The sequence below is a fragment of the Acanthaster planci genome, linkage group LG02, assembly GCF_054643075.1.
Source record: "Acanthaster planci isolate LZ-2023a linkage group LG02, COTS_SCS, whole genome shotgun sequence".
NCBI lineage: Eukaryota > Metazoa > Echinodermata > Asteroidea > Valvatida > Acanthasteridae > Acanthaster > Acanthaster planci.
Genome location: NC_141778.1, coordinates 20,731,308 through 20,755,284, shown reverse-complemented (window position 1 = coordinate 20,755,284; position 23,977 = coordinate 20,731,308). Strand labels below are relative to the sequence as shown.

General features: G+C 39.0%; 2 long non-coding RNA genes across 3 annotated transcripts in view; both read left to right on the top strand.

Moving 5' to 3' along the window:
- Window positions 1-1,803: 1,803 nt before the first annotated feature.
- Window positions 1,804-18,152, top strand: LOC110987932 (uncharacterized). The gene is made up of 4 exons (XR_015424512.1): window positions 1,804-1,957; window positions 10,737-10,927; window positions 13,401-13,574; window positions 14,187-18,152. It is a non-coding gene; the product is annotated as an uncharacterized LOC110987932 (long non-coding RNA).
- Window positions 18,153-20,495: 2,343 nt separating this feature from the next.
- Window positions 20,496-23,977, top strand: part of LOC147799997 (uncharacterized) — a 76,963-nt gene continuing 73,481 nt past the window's right edge. The window contains exons 1-2 of one of the 2 annotated variants that reach the window (XR_015424518.1): window positions 20,496-23,869; window positions 23,901-23,926. This is a non-coding gene — a long non-coding RNA (uncharacterized LOC147799997). Of the gene's footprint in view, window positions 23,870-23,900; window position 23,977 lie in introns of those variants that run through there. The other variant, XR_015424517.1, reaches the window with a different exon arrangement.

The following is a 23,977-nucleotide window of genomic DNA, read 5'->3' as shown; positions in this document are numbered from 1 at the left end:
GTTATTGATCAGTTTAGCACGTTCCGAGCATGCAGTTCCATTACAGTATAACGTAGTTTTGTCACGGTGTTTCCCTCAAGTCAAATTGGCCCTACTGCAACAAGCTTTTGTCCCAAAGCTCAGTACTGGAAATTGATCGCCTATCCTATCAAGATTGAAAACTACTGGAGATGCTGTAAACCATGATAAGCGTAAGCCGAAGGTTAATCTCAGGTCTCAGTACACATGCCCATCTCAAGGTTCGAAAACGTTTCTGGTTTGGTGTGATATCCTCACAGAGGTTGCTGGGGGTGTCCGCTTCCATTCGACAATTTTGCCGGCAAAATGCATCTTGCTGCGGGAAAATTGGAGAAGCCTAGAAAAAAGGCCAAGCAAGTGTCAGATCGGGAAATCGGACTATACACTGTTAAAAAGTGCTCCGTATTGAAATATTTAGAATGACATGCTTGTAGAAACGTGTTTGGTCAGCGGATTTCACAAAGCTGAATTGGTACTAGAGCTGTTTTGATAATTATGTTTGGTTTAGTATTGTTTAGATTTGTTTTTGTTTGTTCGTTTGTTGTTTACCATCTTACAGCTAATGGAGGGCGGAATCCGCCTCCCTCCACCCGAAGAACTCGGCCTTTCTTTCCGATATTGTGTTGAAACTCGACAGAGGCACAAAACACACATTATCAATGAGAAGTTTCCATTAACTCCAACTGAGATCTGGAGGCGAAAAAAAATAACTCTTCCGATTCTGTGATCCAACAAATTGTTTTGGTTCAACGGTCATTTGAAGTCCGCGTGTATCGAGCAAGTCACTGGAAAGAAGACGTTTTGAGGTGACCTATATCGGAAGAGTGGGCTCTCCGAGATCCGCGGCCGCAATTCGTAAAGGTGTTCGTAGGGCTCAGCGCGAGAACGGTATTTGTGTCAAACATCCCGAAAATTTGGTTCTCGTGTTGCAAGTTTCGAAAACAAACATGGTCCCTCATGTTTTGACTAAACTCTTGACAGAAAAGATGCTTATTTTATCATTTCATTTTTTAATTTTTTTTATTCGTACGGAAGCGTATAATCGGATCTTTTGCATTATACGGGATAAAATGAAACACTACACCCCTGACTCGACCTGCCCCGTTTTCTTTTTATTACACAGCTGTACTAGGGATATTTCCTGTCCTTTTTTCCCATATAGATATTCTATTGCCAGTCTTGAAAGGAAACTATTCTCCACACCTCTGGAAAAGCTCCGCCTATTGAAATGTTGGACTTCCCTTCGAAAAAAAATAATCCAGTCGAGTTTGAGCGACCTGTTCTTGACATGGGTTTCGCGATCTCGCGCTCGAACGACGGGAACACAGGAAAACTCGCTAGATTTGATTTTTGAAAAGCTGCAAAAGCTATCGAGATGGCTTACAAAAATGGAGACAATGGAAAGTTTTCCAAAATTAACATGAGTAATTTTCCTTGACAGACATGATTTTTTTTAATGGAAAAAAGTAAGCCCAAACATTAACTCTCGAAGAATGTATAAGGACGCCGCCGTGTTGCATGTGGCTTGCGTACTATAAATACATGTAACTAGTAACGACAACCGGTTGTAACGTTCCCGGCGTTCGAGCGGCCGACCCACGAACAACAAATCTGGTCCTGAACATACGAGAACAAGCTGCCCGAGGAGTCGGGTTTTCCCAGCGCATTGTGTACAAAAAAATTAAGTTTTGACTAACCCATAGAGGGCGCTAACTGCTTGAAAACCCCGCGCATGATTCTAATCGTCGTACTACCACGTTAACCTAGCCGGGCACCAGTGGCACCAGAATGCATGCATTATTGTACCTGGGCCCAACGTATTGCAATTTAGGTGCGTTTTAATACGAAGTCATATCTTCTGAATTTCTGAGGATTTTGCCGTCAAAGTCTGAACTTGTGAACATGGCATAGTTTGTGTCCCAGCTTCAATTTCTCAAAGGTACAGTGGAATAGAGAAAGGAGTGAGAACATTGCTTAAAAATGATGTAGGCCTAATTATTGTTTGCATTGTCATGTTTGTGTTTGTTAAGGCAAGTACATGTGAGGTTGGACGGTGAACTAACGTAAGGCCGAGGCCTCCGGTCATGGAACTTGTTTTCCAAGTTCCGGATCGCTCGAAATAAAAAACCTAGCTCTTTTGTGTTGTCCTTGAGTTCTACATTCCATGACAAGTTCTGCTGGAAGGGTGAAATGTAGGGTAGGCTTCTTCTTGAACAAATTTTATTCTCAGAAAACTTCTACAGATTTTGGCCAGATTTCCATTTTGTATAATTTAGTCAATTTCTTAGCTCACTTAATTTTGGACAAGCCGTTCAAAAAAGTCAAAGTTCGAGATGGAAATCTAGCTGGCCAGAAATTTCTTTTCTAGATGTTTTAAAAACACAAACATTTTTACAAGAAGCTTACATTTCACCTTTCTGACTGAACGTATTTGAGAATGTAGAACACAAAAGAAGTAGTCTTAGAAGTAGAAGAAATGAAGTTTTACTTCAAGCGATTGGAGTATAAGCAAAATCCGGAACTACATGTAGGAAATTGGCTGTATTGTCGGAGACAAAATGAAAATGCTATGACAGGGAGATTAGAACCAGTCTAGAATTTTGTGCTTATGTACTATACTGCATCTGGCTTTGATCACAAATGCTGCAAAGTGCTTCACTGTCGTGCTGAATAATGATAGCAAACTCATCATTTTCTTACATGTACTTTGTTCATAATTGTGTGTTGTCTGGGTCAGTAGTTCATTTAGAATACCTTTACCCCCAATTCTTTATTGTAAAACTGCTTCTGTTTAAACTTTCTGACAAAACTCCATATCATGCACTTCCATTCAAACAGACACACGTACATGTACCAGTATAACACACAATCATGCATTGAAGAATCTGACTATTGCTAAATATTCTGCTCCAATGTTGACTTCATTTTGCTTTGGTTGTCAGAGTACATTACAATGACTTTATGGAGAGATCACTTTTCTAAGGGAGGCAATTAACCACACTTTGTCACAAAAAATGAAAAAAGAAGCAAGAAATTTGTCAATTTGAATTTGCTTACCAAGTTGTGTAGTGCCAACATTTTGTAAACAAACTAAATTGAAAATAACTACTTACTGGAAGATAAAATTTGGTTTAGGCACCACTCCTTTTTTGACAAAACAAATGTTGATATATCTGGTCATGTAGAACACAGATTCATTGAATTTAAATGAATCTTTTGTTATTTATAATCAAATTGAAGATTAGACCAGTTGCCGTGGCAATGGTAACTATGAACAAATGTGCCAACTTCAACGTCATCGTTACAACTTTGCAGGATGTCTTCCCTTGGATACCAATCAAAGAAAGAAGAGAGAAAGAGCAGTACAAAGCTTAAGACTTATTAGCACCTAAAAATGTTTACATGTTTGTGTATGTGAAGAAATGAGCCTCTCTGGTACCACAGTTAACCAAATCTCTCATTGAAAACTTGAACCAAAAACAGTCTTTTTCACAAAATACAAATGTGCGTATCTCCACAACCCCTTGACCAACTTTGTTCATTATGGTGCCAAATGACTCAGAATTACATGACTGGAAAGACTGACTTACAATCAAATGAAAATATCCACTTTGAAAATTCTCATTTCTGTCCCTACCATTTGTTAGCCCAAAAGCGATCACTTAGTGATGTAATTGGTTTGTCAATTCTATGGCTTGGGGGATAGCCTAGTATTGTTGATAATTCACTGCACAGCTGAAAAAGTCAAGTCCAAATTTACGCAGGTTCTACTTTTTAATTCATTGGAATTGTTATTACTGAAATTATTTTCTCTAAATTAGGAAATTCATCATCAGAAAATCAGCTTGTTAAAATGGCTGTGGCTGCAAAATTGATTTCTTGCGTGGTTACTTTTTATTTGTGAAGAACTGGTTTATGCCATCCATAACCAGGAAAAGTGTCCTCATAACTTTTGTCACTCTTGTAAATCCAAATTAATTGTTAAGATTTTGAAAATTTGGTAGTATTTCCAACATACAAGGCTCACAACTGACCATATTTCACTGGAATTTCAGGATTTTTTGTTGGTGGCTTGTAACTGAATAACTTTTCCGATCCAGAACTAGGTAAATGATGGTACCTACATGTACATGTAGTTGTGGGCCTAGTCCTGATATTGTTGGTGTACAGTACCCTAATGTGGTGCATTTTGATTTTTTGCCCATCTGCCCGGGTGGCGCAATATTTTTACCTCAAATTTCATCATACATGTAAGTGAAAATTAATTCTAAATTGTGCTCACCTGCTTTGAAATTCCATCTGGCTGGAATTTTATTTTCAGCCTCAATTTTTCCTAATTGTTTTTTCTGAAGTGCAAAATGAAATCTTAAAAATGCATCCCAAAATACAAGTACAAGAACAGTGTTACTATGGTCAATAGGTACATGTACATGTACCAGTATGTAAATGGGAATAATTAGAATTTATTAGAATTGATCAACTTAAAAGAATTTCTTAAATGAAGTGTGCCACGTCAGAGAACACTCAGCTAAATTCTTGCCCAATTTCCGGATGCTGCTTTTTCTGAATTTTGGACAAATTTTCATGACACTGAAAGTGTTAAAGGTTTAACAACATATGTATTATGAAATTTATTGTACCAGTATTTAACCAAATGAATTTGAAGTTTGGGAAGAATTCCATATGCAGACAGCACCAATATTCCCTTTATTTTACAATGTTGTAACGGCTATTGGATGTGATAACATGTTCTAAAAAGTGAAATTTAGCTGGGAAAAATTCACAAACATTCGCATACATAACTAGAAAAGGCTTCTTTCAAGCAAGTTTTATAGCTTGGTGCAGAGAGGCATCAATCGTTGTTGGTACAGTATATGGAACTCTTTCCTGAAGGGTTTCAACATTGTATTAGACAAGTCAAGTGAAAGTTGAAGTGAGTGTGTCATGTTAGGGGACTCTACTGGCATGTTCTTCATAAAATGGACCAAAATGCAACTCCGGGTGTCATTTTTCAAAACTTCTAAAAGAGTGACTTTAATCATGTACATGTAAAATACAAAGTAGCACCTTCAGATTTATAAAAATGATTATATGGGGATAATTAGGCATAATATGTACTTATGGTGGACACTTGGTTGGCTACCAGTGCAAATCAAATGGAGTTCAATTCATTTAAAATTTCACGTCAAAGTGTTCATGACGTTCGAGAATTCCGAAAATGCTATCACATGTAGTGCTCGAAAATTCCATGCGCAATTTTCCTTTAGCCGGTTATTTTGGAGATAACTCTGCTGAAAATAAAATTAAAATGAACAACTCTGAGCATTAGATTATCATCATGAATCGTATTTTATGTCTCAAACGTCTTTTTTGCGAACCTCATTCAGAATGACGGATTTTCTTTTGAGAAAAATTGTTCCGAAGAGAAAAATCGTGGAGCGTCTCCATTCCATGGAGGGGCTCATGAATATCGACTAAAAAAGAGGGTGCGCTATCTGGGTTGATTTCAAAGGTCAAACAGGCCATGATGCAGCGAAATGTTTCTCTAACATCACCGCGAGAGATTGATGGAAGCCGCAAAATCGCCACGATCGGTATTTTGGATTGCAGTTTTCAGGAACGTAGGCCTACTTGAAGAAAATGAGATCGGTCCAGTCGTAAAAGGATGATGGTTTGGCAGTGCTTTTTTGCACTCTTTGTTAAAGCTTTTTTTGTACTTTTTAATTTCGGGATTCTGGTTTTAATCTGTGTAAATATTGTTGCGCACCCGCAAATCTTGGAATTCTAGCGCCCCCTAGTTTTACTCGTTCTTGGTACTTGCATTTCTCAGGGTCTCTTATTTAGCTCAGCTATGCATTATGGACATGTAGCAGAGACGCAAATTTTGTATTAAGTTATTCATGCTGTACTCTGGCGTGATCGCGTGTTCCTTCACTCCTTTATCTTTGTGTTTTCTCTGCTCAGTTTTGGCACGTCGAAATTCCCCTCCATGTGGCTGCGTGGTTGGGCGTGGTAAGGTTCCCTGAAATGCTAATGTTCAGAAACCTCAAACTTTGTTACTGTCAATCATTCGCCACAGATGACCGGGTAAGCACTTTCACGCACCCAGCTCTACACTTTGTACACGTGACTTCTTATTCTGTATTTTACATTGGTATACACGACACTGAGATTCTTGCACACGACTCTAGCAGGAAGTCATGTGACCCTTTGAGATAGAAGATTTTCATTGGTTGAGCTGTTCAGCGACAATCATATTTGATTAATTCCTAAGCCTCTAGAATCCTATAAATAGAGCAGATTTTCCTTAGCTCGTCGGTCAGGTGCGGCGGACCAAACCCTTATAGCGAGAGCGGAACCCAACGTAGTGCGGCGGTTGGACCCTTACCGAGAGAAGTGCGATAGTAACCATTCTTATGGCGAAGAAATGTAACCATATGAATGGCCAGCTAGCTTAGCTTGGACCAATCTGAGAGCGGTATGAATTAGCCCAGGGTGCTAGCGAGAGTCGTAGCGGCCCATCACCGCTACGTCTGAACCAATTGCCGGGCAAGACACCCCCGTGTCCCTCGCCACCCATGTCCTGCTAACTAGCCCAGTCCTCCCCGTCTCTACGCTGAGCCAATGGTACCCAGTGCGGTGATCTTATCATTGCGCTCAACTCATTGCGGTCTGAGCGGCAGTGCGGTCGGTACATACCGGCGCTGGCCCCGTCTAGCCCTTGCTAGTCACCGTGGTGGTCCAGGACAGCTCCCACCACGGCCCGGCCTGATGAATGTAGCCTAGCTGTGCGATGCTACACACACGTATCGTACCCACTCCGTCTGACTTGCATTTCCAATGGTCCTGCCAAATTGAGTTTAGTTACACTCATATACAACTTCGCCTCTCTATAACTTTGCCTTTTGTGTGTTGTATTATGTCAAGCTACACCTTCTTCAAATCCACATTGAACTTTGATGAAGAGAAGTGAGAGCAATAAACCAACCATACAGTTTGACTGTCACCCAAACCCCTTGTTTCACGTCCACCCTTTAATAAATGGTTGACCCCAAATATCACATCCTGTAGACACTAATGAAGTCCATGCTACCATCGACTTGATATTTAGGGAACGCAACAATATGATCACCTTTCACCACATATAAATCTGTGTAAAATAACCTTGGGGATTATCACTCCTCAGTAAATTCTATTGGCTTGGATTTTAACAGGGAGTTCATGTCTGTCAAAAATGCTGACGTTCAAGACTTTAATTAACTCCAATTAAGTTGAACGGTTGACACGGTCATCATTGTTCAAGATATCAGCCATGACTTCCCGCATTACATCAAACATTGGAAATTAATCCACTGCTGTTCACTTCAGGAAAAACGAACCTTCAAAGTTGAACATTACATGTACACTATCTAATGGTCCATACATGTATTTTGAGGAACCTGCCTACTACATGTACATGTATGTACATGTACATTGTATTGTTACATACTGTCCTCTTGCATGGCACACTTAAATTGTTTTTTTAGGGGGGGGTGAAGAATTCCCTAGGAGTTACCATACTGCATACACTCTGTACTTTGACCCAAATTTGTTTTCAAATGGGCCTAAACAAAATTGTCTGGCTTCACTGTCACTGGTTGAAAATTGGATTGCATTGTCCTTTGCAAATGATGGGGGTGGCAATTTTTTGTGCTGATTGAAAGCTACCAACAATTGCCACAAAAAGTGCTAAAAACTCTGCCTTAATTAATGTCAAAAATGAACAGTTTGCAAATCTTAAGAATTATGGATAATGCAAATCTAAGAATGATGGACAATGCATACCACGACACCACTCAGGTAATCATAAATGGAAGCTAACAAACAGTGTCTGTATATCGTGTGGTAAGCATGCATGATGCATCAACAGAAGCAGGTGATCAGCCTCATGTTGGGGCAGGAAATTTTGTGGAAATAGGTTTGCTTCAAGTATGGGCAATACAACTTTCAAATTATATTCATATGCTACATATCAGTTGTTGTGGTTTTCCAATGTGTTTGGATGGAGGACCTGACCTGAAACCATACATACTCTGAAATGACGGTAATTTTTTGACTATACATGTACATATACTGTACATGTAGGCCTTGGCTTATACTCCTGGCAACTGACACTGCCGCATGGTCATGTATGCAAGCAATGCAAGTCATGGGGTACCTTCAAACAAGGTGCTAAATAGTGGTTGTTCCTAAACCATTGAGTCATTCCTCTGTTTGATCCACCTGAGGAAAAGTAAGTTATACCACTAATAAGTTGGCATAACTTGGACTCCCCAAAATCGGTGAATAAATGTAAGTTGCACCAAAGATTAACAATCTCCCCCTCGGCAATGAGCCACGAAACTACTGTCCTTTACATGTACTTCCTGGTGCAGTTTATTCAATTTGACCCAATGCATAAGTTCCTTACAGGTCTTTGGCACATGCAACATGCAGACACGCGCACAACATTTTTATACTTAACGGACTAAAATCACCGGTGGATGATTGATGTTTTTATCGTCTCTTATATTTTTTTCAACTTTCACAATAAATAAAATACCATGCAAAATGAGTTGGATTTATGTCTGCACATGGACAAAATGTGTAAGAGAGATGCAACTCTATGATATATTACTTGCTGAATGCCTTGTTTCTAAATCACAGTTGCTGTTATGAAACCCTTTTTTGCCAGGATAACTACACAGGCACTTGTTGCTGCCTAGACTGTTTTCAAGTTGCGTAAATTAATTTGCAAGGGGTTTGGGTTGAGGCAAGTGCTTACAGTGGTAACTTTTTCAGACTTGCTCAAAGACTAATTTACAATGACTTGACTTGCAGACTGAACTATTAGCTGTACGCCAAAAGTTGTTACTGAACTTTCTCTATGTTTTATGTCTCCATGCTGTAACAATGTACTGTATGTTGGCTTTGACACTGATCAAGTCCCCCAAAAGAGGTCATTTGGAGGACTTATGAAAGTAGCACTACATGTATCGTTCATGTGCTGCCGACACTTTCAAATTACATGTACCTACATGTAGTAATCTACAGGGGTATGATTTTTTCAGATTTGCGGAATTTCTTTGAGACTTTCCGGATTTCCGTATTGTCAATGCTTTCAATGTGTAACGCAAAGACTGAGATATTTGGTGCGAAACTAAGCAAAAGATTTGCACAAGTTTAGGTGTGTAGCATGCGCTTTTGCGTTGTTACTCCCCCTGGAAATGCGCCAGATACTTAGGTAATTGAACGGAGGGGGTATCATTGTTAAAACATACATGTAGGGACCCAGGCCAGTGGTATGATCATTTTTTTTGTATGTACATGTACTGTACAGTGTACGCACTGTACGTTTGCTGTGTGTGTATGCACGGGACAGGTGTTGTCGTTGCATGCACTGTGTACAACTTGTATCCATCTACCATTGCGTTTCGTTCTCGTGGTGGTCTGATGTCGTTGACATCCATAAAAAATGTCATACAGGGTAGTCGGTAAGGAAGGAGATCTGAATGTAGACAGAGGATTAAAGAATTCTTGGAAATTTTCCTGGCTGGAAACCGAGGTGGACAGAGAATTAACCAAGGGGAATAGATACATGTATGTTATCGTAACTTTCTCCTGAAAATCAACAAACCTGGGCACTGCAAGTGCACGTGGTGTCACAAGTAATGCAGTACACATCTGTGTGAGACAGTTTTCAGTTTTAATAAATTGTGATGACATTTTGTGGATCACTGATAACTGCATTTGTGTGTGTATGACACTTCTACAATGTAGGTTTTTGATTGTCACCAATTACAGCTAATTGCAATTGAAGTGAATGAGGACAAGAGTTTTGTTGCAGTAAATGTTATAATTGTATCCTTCAAAGTAAGAACAGCTCTTGTGGTGGCTTACGTGTACATGTACATGTAGTACCAGAATCTCCTCCTATAATCAAATAGAAATGCTGCGATTTGTAGGGAAGCTGTGGCCGACGCGGCTTGCAAAACCCTCCGACGAATATTTTGTGGATTTTTCAATTTTACCAAATCACACCCCTGAATCTAACATGACATTGACCATATAATTGTTCACAATGCATATTTGCCTGTACGTGTACATTATTTTGGCCTACAGTAGGATTATACATGTACATGTATTATTTAAACTATCTTTAACAAGGGTAATCCATCCAGTGAAAGTTGATCATTTGGGTCCACAAACTGCAAAACCACATCAAAGTACAACATAAGTAGGGAAAACAGCCATACGAAGAATTAGAAAAAGGTTTCCCTTTTGAGTATGAAGAAATGTAATGCCTCTTAAATCTCTCACGGCCATTTTCGGTTGATGAATCCATTGTATTTTTATTTCTGTAAAATCCTGGATCCACCCATGCTCATGCATGACATTTCCTGTTTTGTATTAAATGAGTTTCATTCATTTTTTCCTCAAAGTGGTTGTTTTCCATGAACGGTATTGAGGACATGTCAGAGACAAGATGTCTCTTGTGAAAATGAAACTTTTGCAGAGTTCTATAAAGCCTGCATGGAATGTCAATAGAATATTGCTGAGTGTTTTATGCATATATCATAAGTCAAGTCCATTCCATGAAATAAAGGTCTTTCCTTGCTACATCTAGTACACTTAACTTCTAACTTAAAAGTTGACTAAAGTAACATTCATACTTGTTTCTCTTTTCTTTTTTACTTCAGAACTTGGTCTTGAGATGAAATGCATTGAGCATGGTTCTGGCAGCTGATGAGGGGTCCCTTTTCCAGCCACCATATGCTTCCTGTACACTGTTCATGAATGTATGTGTAGATCACTGGCCAGGAGCTTAGGTTGTAGAGAGGATGGGCTGGCTGTACTATCAAACTGGTAGTGCAAACTTCATGACAAATCTGTAAGTACATGCACATACTTTGGGGACACTGTGTACCATTCATGATTGTTTATACAGGTACAGTGGAAAACTTGTGACCTTCTCCCAGGCGTTTTGGATGTATTGAATGGCAAATGGCTCATCTCGGATGAAAATGTGTATTTGATACGTCAGCTGAACAAAACAATACACCCCCAGGACAACTGTAACAAAATGACATTGGTAACCAGATTTCTCAGGATATGCAAAACTACATATTGAATTGAACACCAACACCATGATGTCAAGCACGATTCAAATGAATTTATGCATACTGCCCAAAAATACTTGCTGTAAATACATGCTGTATAATTATACTCAGACAAATGTGCTCTTCTCATTGACCTAAGAATGTTGGAGACCAATTATTAAAATCTTTTTAAAAGTGCTATCCTTTCTTCCAAACGTTGAGACTTTTAAAATAAGAAGAAGAGTGTACTGCATGTTGGGGGGGGGACAAACATGCTTCTCATGAATACAAATACATTGGAGTTCAAGTCCTACCCTTACTATTGTCCATTATTTGGAGGGAAATATTCTGAAAACCCTGCTGTACATATTCATTGAAGCACCTACACTTTTGCCACCTTGGACATTCATAGACATGTGCATACCTACTGTGAATAATGACACAATCAGTCTCCATAACATATGGCATGCTGTAGAGTTTTTATATGTCATTCAGTTCAAAATTCATAATATGCCAGTCATTTTTTAAACTCAGAACTTTAAACTTCTTTCCTTCTGGTGGTACAGCACAAGTGTTCCTGTTATCTTACATTGTACAACCCATCTTAAATGTACATCAAGGTTTCATAGATACATCTGAACCCCAAAAACAACCATTTTTATTGTCTCTAAAGCTTTTTTTCTCAGTATGACATCAGCTTACTTGACTTTTCTGTTGACATTGTTCGTCCCCTCCAAAACAAATTCACATCTGTTTTTGTCTGCAGATCTAGTCGTGTACATGTATTCGTCTGGCTTAAACTAGCCACATTTTTGGCTTAGTTAAACAAAATGATTGTTCTACATGTATGGAACTGATTTAAATTATCTGGTTAATTGATGATGCACACTGATATACTTGTACATTTTACAAAAGTGCTTCAATATGCTGGTCATATTTCAAGAGACATGCAGTGTTCTCCACAGCCGAAAATTTTGGCAGGGCGGTAGACAAAATTGCGAGCGTGAAGCCCTTATGGCGTGGGGTCCGGGGCCCACTTAAGGGCCCCAGAAAATTTTTTATTCTAGATGCTCTGTGGTGCATTCTGGGGCAATTTCCAGTTCACTTTCGTCTGTAGTTTGGCCCCAAATCCGATTGCATTTACAACATGAAATATTGGCTATGATATTCTTCAGGAGGAATTTCTTCATCAAAAGATTTGATGACAGAATTATTTTAATTTGTGGATCATTTTTAGCAGAACCTTAGTCATGTTAGTGACTTGAGACATGCTTAAGATGAGCAGAGCATGCGGTTTTCTCAATGATCAGTTGACTGTGAAAAGGCAGAGTAAAAACAAGCCTCAAAATGTGCCCTTGAATAAAAAAGGACAAAAGAAATATGTTCAGGCAAAGATAAGTTTACAATTTCCAGCTTGCGTCATAAAAATCCATCGAAAGAGAGCATGGGGGCCACTCAGGCATGGCACGGTCGTTCCACTGGCGCCTGCACACACTCCACAAAACAATGTTGCATCGCGAGTACCAGTCACATGCACTCATGTACATGTACATGCTTGCGCAATACAATGTATGTGTACATGTACAAAACATTTGCAGTGGTTTGTTGGGACACGAGGTTGACTATGCATAATGGTAGGTAGCCAACGATCACCTGAGATCTGAGATTCGAATCATTCATTGGGCTGTGACTTTAAATTACACGTTGACGAATTGGGAACTGGCTGCGGCCTCTCTAAACTGGCGCGTAACATCAGGCCATAGCCAAGTTATTTGGCCCCAGCGTAGTTTTAAAAAAATACGCCCTCTTGCATTAAGGAATGTCTGCTTTAATAAACTGGTTCTCGACGCTAGTACATTTTGAAAATGCATTATACGTTAGGAGTGGGACCAGTCTACACCAATACACATGCTTTACATAACGTGACATCATGTATAGACTCGTGCTGCACTCAACTCTTGGTGTTCCTTGTCATTGTCAGTACATCATAAGCGTCGTCGGTAAACTCAAACTCGATCCACAAACTGCAGTAAACCTCTTTTTTATTAAAATCTTGAGAAAGTAGACATTCAGGGAAAAGTACATGTACATGTACATTACTCAAAAAAATAGCAGGGTGGCACAAATTTTAGCAGGGCACCAAAATTTTGGCAGAGCGGAGGAGAACACTGACATGTACGGGTATGTTCTTGTTTCGTTTTGACTTGTATATAAATGACAGATCATTGGATAACCCTAAGACTGAATGTTCTTTGTTTATTGCAGGACAAGGAGAGATGACTTGATCTCTTCATCTGAGATCCACCTTCATCCTAATGAGAGACAACACCAAGTATTTGATTGACAGCCTTTGTTGTTGCCATAGTGTCTGGTGTGTACTCCCTACAGTACATGTTCCTGTGGTTCTGACTCAGTGCTGCTCTTACTCAAAGCAGCCAGGTGAGTAACTCTGCTACTTGACTCATCGGGGCTGTTTTGTGGGTTTTTTCCTCAAATAGGGCTCAAATGTGTCAAATATAGTTGGTCTAGAACATAGAAGAACAGAAACTTTGCCATTTGATTCACCAGGTGGATAGGCAAATTTTCTTGTCCTCCAAAAACTTTAAAATGTTTTATCAACCAACCCGAAGCTGACTTGAAACACAGGTATGATTGCCAGTCATCAAATAAATGTCTAATAATCATTTCTACATTAGTGTACTGTGCAGGTTTGCTAATGCACATTGTAATTCATGTCATGAATGTCCTACTTGCATACAATCACCCCTCCCTGTCATGGTTTTTTTTATTGATTTTGTTTTGCACTTTTGTTTTCCGCACATTGTCATAAAAATTAGCCAGCATTAAAGGTGCGGGGCCCTCCAATTTATTTGGACTTGAAATGTACTTGGCTGCAATGTCTGAGATTTGGTTCAGAATTGTAGGCATTTCTTGGAAGACATTTGAATCTAATAATAATTTGTTCATAGAGTTGTTTCTTGTAAATCACATCCAAACCATAACATAATGCACAACTCATTTAGTCCAAATCTTCTCTTTATTATTCATCAGGTATGGATCTTGGACAGGCATTCCTCAAGGTGTTAAGGATGACGTTTCAAGAAGTGCCATCTTCACTAAGAATGGAGAAGTCCATTATCCACCTGCACCATGGGGAAATTCTGCTGGTTGTATAGAGAGAGGTTATCGTAGCAATGAGATTGTACTGTAGGAGTGACCATCAGAGACTCATCGTGAACATCACAGTGAACATCGCAGTGCATGGACAGTGTGTTCCTAAAGATGTGTTGTAGCACACACTTGTTGAGCCGTCTTTCATGGATGCAAGTTGGAGCTCACATGCTGCAGTTTGAATCTAGTTATGTGGAGAATACATGGAGACTTGCACTGAGTTATCCTCTGCAGTGGACTTTAATCTTAAGACCATCCTTTCACTGCACACTTTGATAAACTTCTTACCTGTAGCCTTTCAGTGCTGCTAATGTAAAGAAAACCTGCCAGGGACAGTATTACCTGAAAGGACATTGGTTTTAAAGAAAAATGGAGTGTGGATGACCAGTGGTGTAGAGTTAGAACTGATTTCTAAGTGTTCCAATCACAGCTCAATCATATAGCTTAAAATGGCTGTATTGTGTGAACAAATTTTGATGCAGTACTTGAGAATTAATGCCCATATCATCTTTGGGAAGTACATGTCGACAAATTTATCAGCATAAGAAGTAGGCTCTAGCACAGTCAAAATCAATCATCAGATTTTCTCAAGTCACTTTTTTTATTTGGAGTTTCCTCAGTTTGTTTTGTGTAAAGAATGGACAAATTGTCAAGGCAAAACAAATAAAGCCATTAGGATCTACACCACTGGGACAGAACTATGTTTGTGAAAACCAGACTCTGTAAAAAGTCAATAATTTAATCGAACATTCCTTAGTTGTTTTTTTTTTCTGGATTACATTCACAGCCAGCCCCTCACAACAGTCACTGCACAAAAATGTGCAAAATCTTTGAAACTAAATTTTGAAACTGTAAAAGAATGTGAAGGACTCGTCGTCCAAACCATTTGAGAAACATGTTCAGGTTATCAAAGTTGGACAGTATTTTTCATATTTCTATTCTTGCCAAAAGAAACAGTACATGTATCTTCTGCAAACAAATTTTGAGCCAAATATTGCATGTGTACATTATGTGAGGGCTGGTTCCCATATAACAAATTTCTTTTAGAACTATTGTCAAATGCCTGAATGGTAAAACCTTTCAAAGCTGCATGTAGGATGGGTCAATATCACTTCAACCACCAATCCACTATTTCCTAAAATGCCTGTAAAGTTCATCTTGATAGCTTCTTTTATCAGTTGAATGTGAGACTTGTCTCCATTCAGATGAAGTGTTCATCACAGTATGTGGACTTCTGAATCATGGAAAAAATATTGATCTGTTAAGATTGCTTGTGAAGACAAGTAGAACCCAAATCACTGTTCTTATCCAAACCTTGCATCTTTGCAAAACAATTTTTTCCTACACGAAAATGCTGTAACCACAAACCCAAGCTTACGTGTATTGTTTAATTCTAAATGAGCAAAATAATTGTAGCAATTCTAACTATTTGCAGTTGTTTTCCTGTATTTGCCCAATCAAGAAGCACACATTGCACCTTAATTCTTAATTGATTCAGAGGTAAACATGTATGACCCATCTTACACATAGCACCTTGAGTATAATCAGCACAGATTGAAGCCTCCTAAATTCAAACAATGAAGATGCTATAAGAGTTGTTGGAAGAGACTGCTATAACTCATGTATTCGAACTTCAGTTTCTGTCAAAGTAAAAACCAAGGTATAAAGTTTGACAAACTTAAGTCAAAAAGTGGGCCTGCAGTGCCTATGGGTTCTTTGGCAAGGAACCTTATAAACTTTGTTTTTTGTTGTATGTCGTTTCAAGTTCAAATGCATCAGCCGTTGCTTCTAAAGAGGCAACATGAAGATTAATGTAGTTTTTTCCAAAAAGTAGCGCAGCAGGTCTCCTCTGTAATTGAAGTGCTGATTCTACTCTATTTAATCTCTTGTTTGGAACATTCACACTAATGTGTACATTGTTGTGTTTTACCTCCAGGCAAACCAAATCAAAACCTCTTAGCCCAGTCACATGCAGGCCTTCCTGGTGCGTGCAAGTGTGTTCCCTGCCCACAGACACTGACAGGTTGGTGGTTGCCTGCTATCTGCATTGGCTTGTGAATCAGCTGTTGGTGATGTATACAACCTCCTGAAATCTTGCAAGTCTGGGTGATAGTGGATATCTCGGTTGACTGTAACATGGTAAGGATCCTCTTAACTTTGGCAATTGGTCATTTTGTCTGTCAAGCAGATGTACTTAACCACTGCTCCAGGGATGGCAACCCTAGAGAACACTTCTGCATCTACTCTGCCATTGCTCACTTGACATTTCAAGAGTTCATTACATCTTTGTCTTTGATCTGAGGAGATGGGAGATGTACAAAATGGTCCCTTTTTGTGGGTTTCCTCATATATTCAACAGTGTCTCAGGATGTTAGGCCAGTTGTTTTAACCCACATTCATGCTGGATAGCTTCCATCATTTAACTCTAATATCTTTACTGTTATTGTATTCACATGTTCCAATGTCACTTGTCAAGCAGTGTGCAGTCATGAAGTTCTGTTTAAACATACCTGTTGAGTTCCCAGAAAACATCTAAAAGTGGATGAAATAGATCGTAAAATATCAGTCAATCAAGCAACGAATGAATGCATAATGTGGAAAGAAGTTGAGCTTCAAATTCCATGGTAAATGATGCTTTTTTTGAAAGCAAACATTCTGTGATTACAAGCAACTTGTAGTTCTGTGTGCCAAATATTTTAATGTGGCTCCCAATTTTTTCCATCAAGAATGCAAGCTTTTTGGAAGCACACTGAATATCTCAAATAAACAGATTGTGCCGATTTGTGCAAAATGCTGCGTGTGGTGCATTTTCTCCAAAGTCCAAAACTCCAAACTAGAATCCTTATTGGAAAGCATTTTATAAAAGCTGTTTTCTCAAAGCATTCATTCAAACTGAAAGATTTCAAATTTGTTGTGGTAGTGCCATCAAGTATTTTCCAATTCATGTGTAAATTGCAGAAGCAAAAGATAAAATGTCGCTAATAAAAAAATCAGAGAAAAAAAAGAGAAGCAGAACTCTTGAAACTGCTGTGGAGATTACTGGTGTGCATTCATATAGAAGAACCACCCTGGTAGAAGGCTTGGTGGACGATGTATCCAGGACCATTCACTCCAATTACACAGGAAACACACATATTCCTGAATCTGGTCATATGTTGACTGGAGATTTCATCAGAGAGGACCATTCCAATGCAATGCCACTCTATACAGCAAATTCTGCTGTCCCTTTATGTCACATCACTGACCCTCAAACATCCAGCAGCTGGCATTAGTTGGATACAATTTGAGCTCTGGCAAGTTTTCCTTTGACAGTTTTCCTATAGTGACAATATTACATGGAACTGGAAAACGTCCACACCCTAGAAGGCTCTCTGCTGAGCTTAGGGACTGTGGTTTCTCCTGAAGAAAACTCAACCTCTGCTGTTAGTTCCAACTCCAAAGGGAGAATAGTAAAATACCAAAGGAGGTTAAGATTGGGGGCAAATTGGGAATGGAGTGTGTGTTCCCCTTTGATCAGGAGTGAATGGCCTGGGAGATTGGGTACCAATTTGCCTCTCAGTATCCTAAAACAGAAACTGTGGCATCGACACGGGGAGCCAGTCCCAGCCACAAGGTCCATGGTAAGTTTAATTGAAGTTTGTAGAACTAATTCATGCACTGGTGTAAACAAAAATGGTTGTACATCCTGGTGTCTTACTTGCTAAACCCAACTGTGTATCTCATGGCTAGGAGTAGGGCTGTAGTCTGTATGAACAAGGTGGTAATGCACAGATGGTCTTCAGTCTAAGGTAATATGCAGTGGCGTAGCAACTGGGGAGGGATGCAGTATAACTGAAGTCATAGTTGCTGAGTGACCAGTTTATCAAGAGTAGGCTTGCAACCTGGACAAATATTGAGCCAATAGGCCAACTCTAGTATACTTGATGATTGGATGGCCATATTCACGTAAAATGACTACAAATATGATTGTCTCCTACTCACTCATTTTCCTATTTGAAAAAAAAAAAGCAGTAAAAGAGGTTGAGGCCGTTAATGCATAGCTTTGTGATAGATCCAATCTGTTAAGATTGAGCCTCCTTCTTACTAATCCTGGTGTGACAATATTGAGCAAAGCTTGGTTAACCCTGACAGCCATTAATTGCCGAGTTGCTGTCTGTAATCTGTGGGCTTTCCCATTTGTCATCTGTCACAGGGAAAAAGACACATCTAGTCAGATAAAGCAGAATTCTGCTGGAATTTTTCAGGTGTTTATGCATTTAAATGCCCAGCATTGGCTCCAAATTGTCCACCAGTGGTTTGGGAATCACTTCTGGAGTAGCATCTCAGGAGGAGTTTGTGGCAAGCACCCTTCCCGTACAAGAGGCACATGGGCAACCTGTATGCCCAGGAATTAAGAAAGTACATGTATCTTGCATGTCATCTGGAGACATTTCATTTCTCCTCTGTAGAGAGATCAGAAGCCAATGGTCAGATCTCTGGAATCATGAAACTTATGAAGAATATTGCCGTCTGCTACATTGGTAGACTTGACCGTCCAACATCCCTCCTCCAAGCTACGCCACTAGCAATGCCAAAAGTAAAATCTGACTCCAAAATACCCTCTTGATGTTGTAATTGAACAATCTTGATCAAGGTTATGACAAGTGTTTTTTCTCTTTGCAAGAACTGTATTATTCTTTGATAAATTGAATATTGGAATATTCTTTGAATCAAGGACCTCATATTTTGGCTACAGATAAGCTTATGGTAAACCTAGAAGTTTGGAAGATCAATGGTTGAATAGTTGACCATCCACTGTTCCTAATGCGATGTTAAGCGCATAGTGTCTAAACTCACTGCATCACACTTTGCGTAATATTCCAAACCTTTTCCATCAGATAAATTTACAGATAAAAGCAAACCACTTGAGACATCAACTGAAGAGATAATGGCTTATGAACTGCTGTCATTCTGTGAACATTCTAGTCCTAGCTGTGTTCCTCTGATGGATACCACTGCACCCAATGTACCATTCTCAGACTGGTAGAAGACTTGAACCCAAAGCTACATTGTACATGTATGCCTACACTGTACATGTACATCAGACATGTATGGGTGTCATTGTTGAAGTAGTTTAACCAGAGTCCATATAGAGTCTATCTTCTAGTATCCCTGTGTGATAAAGTCAAGTTTTTATCAGTGCCTTGATCAAGACCATTTGATTCAAAGAGAAATGCATCGATCAAATCATGAAATAAAAAATACCAATCATCAGATTTTCTTTTGATCTGCAAGTCATTTCCAAATCTGCATACAATAATTGCAGTGTCATGTATTGCAAAACTTTGAAGCCCCATAAATAGTTTGGATATTTATTGCCTTAGACTGAAGACCATCACGCTCCATGTAGTTTGTTGTAAATGTGACCCGCTCTGCAAAACAGGGTAATAAGTCGCACAATGCCAAAACATGTTACGAGCCGTTCTATTTGGAGAGGGCAAAATTTCTTTTAAAACATGATTTTGTTGTTTCCTTTAATAGCTTTTATAACATATTTTCAGAATTTGTGATTACAAACATACTAATGAAGAAAGATGAAAAATTGATCATGGAGTAGGAAATCCTACATAGCATTGTGTTTCCAAGTGCTACACCTTCTGAACTTTCCCAAAAAGTGCTTTTATTGAATCAAAAAATGTGGATATCTTCAGAGCGCAATACGCTAGAGCGGTCATTTATATATCAAAATGTAGCTTTTGATATACACAATCCAACCATATCAAAAACTCCTAACCTGAATCTGGCGACTTATTACCCATTTTTCTAGAGCCGGTCACAAATATATAGGATGAATATGTGTGTCTGTGGGCGTAGTTTGAACCTGGAGTCTGGGTGGAAGTTTTTGTGGCATCCACATCTGAGTCTCATTTCTCTAGGTACAATATGTACTCAGTTGTGAGTCAAGAAGGTCAGGTCTGGTTAAGGGTTAATTTCTTGAGGGTGAGAAAAGTGTTTGCATTTACTGAACCAACCACTATTATTCCATCAGCACTGAATCGGTTACAGACTATTCGTTTCCAGTTTAGTCAGAGAAATGTGTCCTTATGACTATAAACAATTTGATTCAATGAAATTCATTGCCCTTAAATGGAGCCATCTGGAGCGAATAATGAACAGTAGTTAACTCATTTGGTTGAAAAGCAGCAAAGATCATTTTCTTCTCAAAATTTGGTTCAGTTATGCATTGACCTTGAGTTCATAGTTTTAAAATAAACCAGTAAAAGGAAATTCTCCAACAACTTGATCTAAAAGAGGAAAAAACAAATCTGCTATTAAGACATCCTTCCCTAATCTGCATGAATCAGTTCACGACAGAGAACGAGTAAATATAATCACACATCCAATATTCATGGAGTTTGCTGTTAGTGGAAACTGCTGACTATGCACTGTGTCTCCATAAACAATGATTCACACCTAAACCTGTGTAAACACAACATCCAAGAAGTTCATGTGTTGAGTTTGAACTTGGCTGCTGTTCATAGCCCATGTTGTAGTACATGTACATGTCGCTCCATGGAACAAAAATAGCAGGGCCTGTGTTGCAAATTATGCAGTTGTGGTTAAAAATATCTCATACATGTTGTACAAATGGCTTTCAAAACTCTGTATTCGTTGCATTTGGCTTGAAAAGTTGGCCAATATCTTACACACTTTTCATCAGACATGCAACTTTTCCTCAGATCAGCTGATTTCCTTGTTTTTTACTTCATGCTCCTGCCATTGAAAATTGAACAAAGTTTTGTAAAGATTGGAATTTCTTCGTTTTTTGGGTCAAAGTCCAAGTTCCATGCGAAATTGACAGGCAGATTTTCAGCAAGAGATTGAACTTTTTTCCCTCTGTTAAAATGAACTTAAGTCACAGAGGCCTTCAGATCTTAGAGCTTCCTCAAAGTTTGAACTCACAACACAACCTGCTTATGGTTTGCATTTGTGATCTTTTCGCAAACGTTCATCTTCCCCTTTTTTTAACGTAAATGCAAATAAGTGTCCCACACTTATTTTATGTGGTAGGCATACGCATTCTTAAAAACAGTTCAACTTTCCTCAAAACAAAGTGTGTTTCAAGTGACTTTAAAAGTGAGTTGTCAACAAGGATCAAAGCAAATACGTGTAGCAAAATCCAAGGGCGATCTTATGCAGGGGCCTCAATTGCAAAGACAATCTTTTCAGATGTCTTGAATATGCATCAGGGTCTACGAACGTTCTGCATCTCCTGGTCCTTAGTCGCAAAGTAAATGGTTTTAGGTCAAAGGTATTTACTGAAGGCAGGTTCTGGGAAAATCAAGTTTGAACCACTCTTGAAGTGAGACAGTTGAAATGGCATTTTTAGCCAACTGGTACCATACAATCGTGTATTCCTTTCTACTTTATTGAAGCTGCAAATGTACATGGTTCACCAGGTTCCTGTTACATGTATATTTACACATGAGCGTTGCAGTTTGGAAATCTGCTTATTTGCCAATCTCTAAAATACTGACAATTTTAATGTTTTCTTCGTAAAATACGTCTGCTTTGTCACATTTGTTCAGTGAAGGAAAAATGGTTTATTTTCCAATATCTCTCTCCAGATTTCAAAACTGAAACAATGAAAACTTATGAACTGTCATAGACAGCTTTGCGAGTAAGAAAAGCACATTTTAAACGTTGTTATCACAAGTTCCTGGATCAATGTGCTGAATGCTGTTTGTGGATTTCAGTATGCACATTTAAACAACAGCTCATTTGCTTGAGATTTAATATTGTGTTGTGTGAAATGGGTCTGCAACGTTATCAAGGATCTTTAGTCTTTGTAGATGCTTTTGTAATTGACATCAATCCTGGGAATTCTACAAAATTGACCAGATTAGTGAGGGTTTTTGTTATTCTAAAGTGTCCATTATACCTGTTGATTTTCCCAGGACCTGCCTTGGTCTGCATGTGAGCATGGGCATTGCCTGCCTTATGCGGACAAGCCTACTCCAATATAACGCCATGAGAATGTCTGGGTTTAGGGAGTAATAAGGAGGATGTGCAACCATAAATTGTACAGTGCATGAATTCATGAAAACTTCAATTAAATTTAGCATGGGGTATGGGACAGGCTAACCCCGTGTCATTGGATGCTACAGTTTCTATGGATACCGACTGGCAGATTGCCTACCACATCGTCCACCGAGTCACTGAATAGTGTGGTACTTTAGAAGTATGGAACTTTGGAAAGGCACACCAGGCCAAAATGTGTTCAACTGTCAAGGTGAAAGCGATTCTTTTCTGAACATTTCCCAAAGCAGTTATTAGAAGGGTGCTTGGAAGTCTAATTAAAAAAGAAAACCTGAAATGTTTGAGTTCATAAGGATTTGGCTTTTAGAACGAGAAGTTGAAGGTTTGCAAAAAAAGCAGTTTTTGTTCACAGTGCAGCATCAATTTCTGCAGTGTGTTAAAAAAAAATGTGTTGATGCTTGGGTATTTACAAGTCATGTATTACTTTGAACACACTGCATTTAATGGAAATGGAGTTGTGATGGCATTCCCAACGTTTGTTTAAAAAAATTGGCAATATGTCTGAATGATTTGCGAACATTTCTGTATCGTTGGGAAGTTTTGAAAAATATCTTTCTTAACAAATATCTGTTGGCTCTGTGAATTTCCGATGCATGACTTCAAAGAAATAAAAAAGGAATATAACTTCTTATTTGGAGTTCAATATCAAGGAAATAATCTAGGAAATGTGTGTGCTTCCACGTCAAGCTTGTGCTTCTTCCACATGTAAAGCTTAATATCGCAAACCTTTTTCATGAAACATGCAAACAGCAAGTTTATCTACTTCCATTTTTTTTTTAATTTGTGCAACGGCTATTTATGCCAGCATGGTTTTTGTTTGTAGATCTTTGTACTTGCTACTCCAACACACTGCTGAATACAAGATTCATTTGTGGAACATGTTGGATACATAAAACAGCAATGATTGAAGAGTTTTATGTGAAAGCACAGTATGAATGAGGGCCAAATTAATTGAGCCGACATAATGTGACACTGTTGCTATGTCCGAGGAAACTTGCAAAAAAAAGGAACTATTTGTATCTTCCATTTCATTAGATTAAAAGACAAGATGCAACTGATCATCTGAAATGTTCTCGGGGCAATCAAGGGAGGATGCAGAGTGTCTCTTAAAAAGTCATTCCAAGAGTGGGTGGTGGGTTTCCATGGAGACGTGCGGCGTATCACATAACCCAAAGAAACATCTGCTTGGTAGAAAATGAACCAATTGTCAGAGTTACTAGGATCCTTATTTATGTTGCAAGTCGACTGTGGTCGTCTACCATTGCTCAGATACTTGTGAGATATTAAGGGGTGTTTGTGTACATTCATCAATAAGCTGATCACTGGCTGATGTTGATAGTCGGGCGACTGCCACCAGTTGGTGTCTGTGGGTGGGGACATGCTTGTGCGCATCAGGAAGGCCTGCATGTGGCTGGGCTTTTTTTTTGGCCAGTTGAAAGGTCAAAGTTCAAAGGTCAGGTCATAGTTCAAGGGTCGTGTCAAAGGTCAGGTCATAGTTCAAGGGTCGTGTCAAAGTTCAAAGGTCAGGTCATAGTTCAAAGGTTAGGTCAATGTTGAAATGCAGACTGAATAAAGTGAAACGAAGAACTGAC